Raw genomic sequence first — 8626 nt, forward strand, 5'->3', positions numbered from 1 at the left:
TAGTTTTTTGGTATATGATTGTTCCCAATAGTTGCTTATGCTCTTTTTAATTTCTGAGGCATCCATTATAATATCTTCTTGGAACATTCTATTGGTATTGCTCCTGAAAGCAGAGCCATCTACAAATTCTAAAATAGTTCCATGTCCAGAATGTTCTGTGAGCAAAGGAAACTGCAATCCTGTTCAAGCCACATATATTTGAAGTCATTGCTAAAATAACTTATCCTGTAACCAAACTAGTATTTGGAACTGCTTATCCCTTTTTAAAAATCAGTCCATGATCTAAGTTATTCTGAGTATAAATCAATTGTGGTTCATTTTTTTTACTTCATCATGTGATCAATAACTGAACATTTGTTCCCAAAGCTTATATTTGCTCTGCTTGATACCACACTGCTCAGATGACAATCCCTTTGAAGACTGGTTCTAGAGTTCACTTCACCAAGGAAGATTTGATCCCATATCCTGGAATAGTCTTTGACCTAATATTTGATGTTGGTGCAGAATGTCAGTATAAATTCCAGGCAGAAAGATTGGCCAAAAAGCAATGGTAAATCGTAAGATAGGACATGGTACAAACATGCAGAAATTGGTGGGGAAGGTAAGACTTAGATTAGGGGCTTGAAAGATGTCTGTGATAATTAGAAGGACCAGACAGGGCACTTTTGGCAGGTGGTTAGGTGAAATAAACATGTTTACACAGAGGAAGGTGTGGTGTCAGGCTTGCCTGGAGCCCAAATTCATATTTAAAAATAATAGGAGATTCAATCAGATAAATTAGGCTGGGGGGTAAGGAGGCTGGCATGAATTTTGGAGGCCTTAGAACTAAGCAGGCGTGTTTACAAGTGACAGAGCATAAAGAAATACTCTCCTGATTTATGGTTCAGGAAAACAGCACTAATTCTGCTCTTGAACAAAGCAGAATTTGAATTTTTGCTTTGCCACACCCATGGGCATTTTGAACTTGAACAAAATGATTTCATATCCATAAACTACAGTGTGATAATCTGAAAAATTGGGACCATACTAACTATATCTCAAGTCTGTTAGTGGGATTAAATGAAATAATAAATGTAAAATGCTCAATAATAATGGCACATTAGGAAACCAGATTATTGAAATTCTTTTCTCCGGTGTTCAAGGATTTTAGAAGTTTCTACCACCAAAGAGATGAGAACCCAAGGGCATGCTGTGCCCTCGTAGTCCAGTCATAAGATTGGAGTCACCAAGTTTCTTTCATAAAAATGTTTAACATTCTCAGACTTTAGCTCACACTCTCTAGATGAGCACTGAAGGAGCCAAACTGAACATCCAGAATTTTATGTGAGAACTGACAAAGGAGCAGACACTGGAAATGATATGGACAGTAAAATGATCCAAAGTATGGATAAAACTAGATAAAAAAAAAAAAACCTGCTAAATCACAACTTGAATTCTGGTTCCTGGGGGAGGACAGGAAAAATTCAGTTTGATTCAAAAGCACGTATTAGACAATCCAGAGTTTTTCAAACCAGGGTAGAGCTTTACCTCTGGATGAGAGATAATGCCTAGAAAGAGGCACAAGGCAGATTGCCAGTACTATTCCATTTTCTGTTGTGTGCTATTATATGGAATGTGTCAACTTTATGCACATTCACTGAGCTATGGACTTAGAATGTGTGCAATTTCTGTGTGTATTATATACTTCAATAAGCAGTGTGAAAGCTTTTTACACAGTAAACGCACAAGATGGTGTATTTGTCATATATTTTCATAGTTAAGAGGTGCATTTTAACCATGCCTTTGCTGTAGAAAAAGACCAGTTTTTTAGAATTTAAAATAATTTGAACTTGAAACCATCAGAAGGCTCTGGCAAACTAAGGGCATCGTGTGACACTGGATGGCTTGAGGCTTAATGAAATGGTAGCAACTCATTATTTCCAAAGAAAAGAAAATAAGAACAATTTTTTAAGTGGTATGTAACATGGGTCCATCCCTGTACACCTAAGTCCGTGTTTTCTCTGGAGAGCCCATGGATCATAGATTCTCAGGGTTGGAGAATATAAAGCACTTTTGTTTTCTTTTTTTATATTTTAGAGCTGTACCTACAGCACATGGATATTCCCAGAGGGGTCGAGTCAGAGCTACAGCTGCCGGCCTACGCCACAGCCACAGCAACGTGGGATCCGAGTTACGTCTATGACCTACACCACAGGTCACGGCAATGCTGGATCCTTAACCCACTGAATGAGGCCGGGGATCAAACCCGCATCCTCATGGATCCTAGTCAGGTTTGCTAACCTTTAAGCCACAAAGGACCCTCCTAGGAAATGCCTATTAAAGCACTTCTAATCCTGCATTGCTCATCACATGTATATTTCCTCTTCAGCAATCTTGTTCTAATTTTTCTCCAGTGATTTAAAAAAAAACTTGCTAATACCCTGTTTCATAGCTGCTATAGTCTCTTTTCTTGTAAGCCATATTTGAAATTAATGGGTAAAATTCTCTGAATAAAAAGACGTGTTCTTGGAGTTCCTGTCGTGGCACAGTGGTTAACGAATCCGACTAGGAACCATGAGGTTGTGGGTTCGATCCCTGGCCTTGCTCAGTGGGTTAAGGATCTGGCGTTGCCGTGAGCTGTGGTGTAGGTTGCAGACATGGCTCGGATCCTGCATTGCTGTGGCTCTGGCATAGGCTGGTGGCTACAGCCCTGATTCGACCCCTAGCCTGGGAACCTCCATATGCCAAGAGAGCGGCCCTAGAAAATGCAAAAAGACAAAAAAAACCCACTAGTGTTCTTATCCTAACAGTGTCACTTATTCTGCCTTTGTGGACTTTGGCAAAACACTTCATTCTGAACTTGTTGGACCATCTGTAAAATGGGAATGATAATTTCATTTCATGGCAAATGTTGTAAAAGTTATATCTGATTCAGATGAAAGTTCTGAAATATCTGACCTCTACCAGTTTTTTAGTAAAAGGGAATCTTAGCACAGGAAAATATACTCAATACTCTGTGATGGCCTATATTGGGAAGGAATTGGAAAAAAAATGGACGTATGTATAATTAATTCACTTTTCTGTACATTCAAAACTATCACAACATTGTAAGTCAACTATACTTCAATAAAACCTAAAAAAATAATATATATAATTTTTTTAATGTGGGAAATCATATCCATCCTGGTCAGCCTCCTCTGTACATATTTCAGTGGAAGTTCTTAACCACAGTTGTCTGAACAGCTACTCTCTGAAAGAAACATGACATGCATTTTCCCTAATTCTCAAAAGTTCCCTTTCAGATAATTAATTTTTTAATTACTGAAGTCCAACATATTTTTTTTTCTTTCATAGAACATGCTTCTTGTGTTGGATAAAAAAAGTCACTAACAATCCCAAAGTCATCTAGATTATTTTTCCTATGTTATCTTCTAGGAGTTTTATAATTTTGCGCTTTACATTTAGGTCTGTGAGTTAACTTTAGTGAAAAGTGTAAGATCTTTGTCCAAAAATCACTTTTTACATGGGGATGTGCAGCCAGCACAGCTGCTTGAAAAGGCTATCCTTTCTCCATTGAATTGCTATTGCTCCTTTGTCAACTGACAATACTTGTGTGAGTCTATTCATGGAGTATCTTATTCTTTTTTCCCTTTTTTTTTTTTTTTTTTGGTCTTTTTGGGGCCACATGGCAGCATAGCTAGAGACTCCTGGAGTCTCTATTCTTTTCTATTGATCTATTTCTCTATTATTTCACCAATATCCCACATCCTCATTATGTAGCTTCATAGAAAGTCTTAAATCAGGTCGTGTCAGTCCTCCGACTTCCTTCTCCTTCAATATCGTATTTGCTCTTTGGGGTCTTTTGTCTTTTAATATTAACACTAGAATTGGTTTTTCGATTTTGTCTTCCAGGTTTACAGAAAAATTCAGTGGAAAGTAAAGAGAGTTCCCATATACTCATTCCCTAGCCATCAAATATGTTATCCTATTATTATGTATTGCATTTGTTATCATTAACGGGATATATTGACACATTATTAGCAACTAAAATACATTTTTAACTCTTTTTTTTTTGTCTTTTTGCCATTTCTTGGAACGCTCCTGCGGCATGTGGAGGTTCCCAGGCTAGGTGTTGAATCGGAGCCGCAGCCACCGGCCTACGCAGAGCCACAGCAACGCAGGATCCAAGCCGCATCTGCAACCTACACCACAGCTCACAGTAACGCCGGATCCTTTAACCCACTGAGCAAGGCCAGGGATCAAACCCGCAACCTCATGGTTCCTAGTCGGACTCGCTAACCACTGAGCCACGACGGGAACTCCATTAACTCATTTTTTAATTAGAGTTGATTCTTTTGTTGTATATTCTAAATATATTTTGTCTTTACATAACCTTTAGACTCAAGTTTTCATTGTCTGTAAAATAACCTGATGGGCTTTTGTTTGGGATTTCACTGAAAAAAAAAATGTATGTGTGTCTGTGTGTATTTCTTTTACATATATATTTGGGAAGAATTGACATCTTCACAATATTGCCTATCTATAACAGTAAAATATCTAACCATTCATTTATATCTTTGGGTTCTTTCATCACAAAATTATAGTTTTCCTCGTTTACATATTTTTTTAGTTATACAAACTAGCATTTCATTCTTTTGTTCTAGTTTCTGTTTTTGGTGCTAACATGAATGCGATTTTAATTTTAACTCCAATTGTTCATTGCTGGTACTTAAGAAATTAACCTTTCTGTTTTAATACTTTTTCACTTAATACATTTGTAATACAATCCAAGATTGTATCCTGCAAATTTGCTATATTTGCTTACTCGTTCTAGGAGACATTTTGCTAATTCTTTGCAGTTCTCTACATAGACAAATTACATGGAAACTGTAATCACAATTGTGTTTCTTTCTTTTTAATTTATATATCATTTATTCCCTTTTCTTGTGCTACTGCATTGTCTAGGACTTCTGGTACAATGTTGAATAAGGTGGTGAAAGAGGACACCCTTGCTTTTTCCTGATCTTATGGCAAAAACATTCAGTTTCTCAACATTAACTATAATGTTAGCTATAAGATTTTGTAGATATTCTTTATGAAGTTGAGAAAGTTCCCCTCTATTCCTCATATGCCGAGGGTTTTTATCATGAATGTATGTTGGGATTTGTCAAATACTTTTTCTGCATCTATTGATAGAATCATATGATTTTTCTTCTTTAGCCTATGGATGTGGTTGGGTTTATATTAATTGATTTTCTAATATGGAATCAGTTTTGCATACCTAGAATAAATCCCACTTGGTCATAGTATATAATTCTTCATATATATAGGAATAATATGTATATTTGGATCTGAATTACTAATACCTTGTTGAAGACTTTCACATCTATGTTCATGAGAGAAATTATTTCCCTCTCTCTAATGTCTTCCTCTGGTTTTGTTATTAAGTTAACGCTGGCATCATGGAATGAGTTAGGAAGTAATCTCCCTAATTCTCTTTTCTGGAAGAGATTATAAAGAATTGCTATAATTTCTCTCTAAATGTGTGGTAGAAGTCATTTGTGAAAGCTTCTGGATCTTCGTGTCTTCTTTTTTGAAAGTTTATTCATTATTGTTTCAATTTCTTTAATAGACACATGCCTATTTAGGTATCTATTTCCCTTTGTGTGAGATTTTGAAGATTGTGTCTTTGAAGGAGCTGATCCATTTCATCTAGGTCATCAAATGTGTGAGCATAGAGTTGATCATAACATTCATTTATTATACTTTCAAAGTTGATGAGATGAGTAGTGATGACCCTTTCATTATTTATGATAGTAATTTACATATTCTCTCTTTTTCCTTAGTTAAATTAGCTAGACAATAACCAACCTTTCTGATTTTTTCAAAAAAACAGCTTTTGGTTTTGTTCTTTTTCTCTGTTATTTTCCTATGTTCAATTTTATTTGTTGATGCTCTAAATTTTATTATTTACTTCCTTGTGATTTCTTTGGATTTAATTTTCTTTTATTTTTGTAGTTTCCTGAGGTATAAACTTAGATTGTTTATTGTAGAACTTTCTTCTTTTCTAGTACATGCATTTAATGCTATAAATTTTCCTGAAAGACCCGATCCCACTACATCCATTGCATTCACAAATTTCAGTAAGTTGTAATTTCATCTTAATTTAAGTCAAATAATTTTTATTACTTGGAATTCTTCTTTGAGCTATATTTTTTTAGAAGTGTGTTGTTTAATGTCCAAGAAGTTTGAAGGTTTTACCTGTCTTTCTGTTATTGATTTCTAGTTAATTTCATTGTATTACGAGAGCATATTTTTTATGCTTTCCATATATTTGTTAAAGTGTGCTTTATAGCTAAAATGTGTCCTACTTTGGTGAGTGTTTCATATGAGCTTGAGAAGAATGTATATGCTATTCTTTTCAGATGATGAGTTCTATAAATGTCAATTAGATCCAGATAATTGGTAATGTTGTACACTTCAACTTTGTCCTTACTCATTTTATGACCCCAGTTCTGTTCATTGATAGCAGGGGGATATTAAAGTCTATAAATATAATAGTGGATTAATCTATTTTTCCTTGTAGTTCTATCAGTTTTGCCACATGTGTTTTGAAGCTCTGATGGTAGGTGCATACACATTTTATGATTGCCATGTCTTCTTCAAGAATTCAACCTTTATCAATATATTATGCCCCTTTAAAATCCAAGATAATTTTCCTTGCTCTATCAACAATTAACACAGCTACTCCAGCTTCCTTTTGATTGGTGTATAGGATTTATAGAACTTTTCCATCTTGCATGACTTGAACCCATTGAACCAAATTTTTCACAATTTCTCTTCCCCTGAGTCCCTGGCAACCACCAGATGGAGAAATATGAACACTTGTGCACCATTTGTGGGAATGTAAAATGTAACCATTATGTAAAACATTACGCAGGTTCTTCAAGAAAAAATTCAAAATAGAACTATCATACCATCCAGTGATCACATCTGGGCATTTATCCAGAAAAACTGAAGTTAGAATTTTGAAGAAATATTTTCATTTTCACTGAAGCATTATTCATAATAGCCAAGAGGTGGCAACCAACTAAATGTTCATTGATGGATGAAAAGATAATGAAAAGGCAAATTATAGACACAATGGAATATTCTTCATCCATAAAAAAGCAATACATTTTGTCATATGCTACAAATAACATAGATAAACCTTGGTGGATATTATACTAAGTTATATAAGCCAGTCACAGGAGGACAGATATTACATGATTGCAATTATCCAAAATATCTAAAATAGTCATCCCTTTTAAAAGCGTGTGAGCTGTTGTTCTCTTTTATAATTGTTTTGGCTATTAAGGGTCTTTTGTGGTTCCATACAAATTTTAGGATTATGTTTTTGATTTGTGTAAAAAGTGCCTTTGGGATTTTGATAGGGATTGCATTAAATGACTTTGATTAGTATAGACATTTTAACAGTATTATGTTTTCCAGTACATGAACATGGAATGTCTTTCCAATTCTTTGTGTCTTTTTAGGTTCCTTTTGACAATATTTTATAGTTTTCAGTGTATAAGTTTTTGCCTCCTTGGTTAGGTTTATTACTAACTATTTTATTAGTTTGATGCTGAACTAAAATTATCTGTTTCATATAGTGTAGAAAACCCTAAATATTCCACAAAAAAACTGTTAGGACTAGTAAATGAATTCAGCAAAGTTGCAGGATAGAAAGTCAACCTACAAAAATCAATGTGTTTCTATACATGAGCAACAAACAATCTGCAAGGAGTATTGTTTTTTATCCACTCTGACAGACATTGTATTTTTATTAGTGTATTTAAACCATTAATGTTTAGAGTGACTACTGATACAGATTAATATCTACCATATTCATTACTGTTTTCATTACTCTTGTTTTTTTTTTAATCTTTCACTATGTCTCCTCTGGTTTTAATTGAATATTTTACATAATTTCATTTTCACTTTCTGTCTTGGCATTGATAGAAACTGCGACAGAAGAAGGAGGCAGAGAGGGGAGCAATGAGATCTCAAGCAGGTTTATTGACCAACAGAGTGTCCAGGGCTACTGAGCAGAGAGAACTCAGCCTCCCCAGACCAGGCTAGTTATAGAGTGAAAGGGTAGGTTCTATTTTTAGCACATTCTACTTTTAGCACATGTTCCTGGTAGAGTAAGAAACAGGGAAGATACAAGATACATTATTACAATTTTACAGTTTCTCCAGCTATTCTTGATTTGCAGCTTTGTGTTTCATTTTGTACAGTTACCACCTATCAGCCATATCAATTCTATTACTCTTTATAAAGCCTCAGGGCAGTGTAGGACTCCAGATTCCAATCTTCCATGCTACCCTGTGGTCCTACCTGTGTCTCACCATTTGTGAGACACTTGTGCATGAAGCAAAGTTGTGAACAGTATAGTACACTCAGGTACTCAACATGTACATGGACAGACTGCTTAAAATCTTTTTTTAAATAAAAGAACTAATTTAAAACACTACTGAAGTCTCTTCTATTTTCCAAAGTCCAGGGGGAGCTACTACTCAGAGCTTAGTTTTTATGCTTTCAGTCCATGTCTTCCTCTTTCACTATAATTGTTATGCACCCATACAATATTTCTAATATTTATATA

Source organism: Phacochoerus africanus, chromosome 8 (assembly GCF_016906955.1).
Source record: "Phacochoerus africanus isolate WHEZ1 chromosome 8, ROS_Pafr_v1, whole genome shotgun sequence".
Taxonomy (NCBI): Eukaryota; Metazoa; Chordata; class Mammalia; order Artiodactyla; family Suidae; genus Phacochoerus; species Phacochoerus africanus.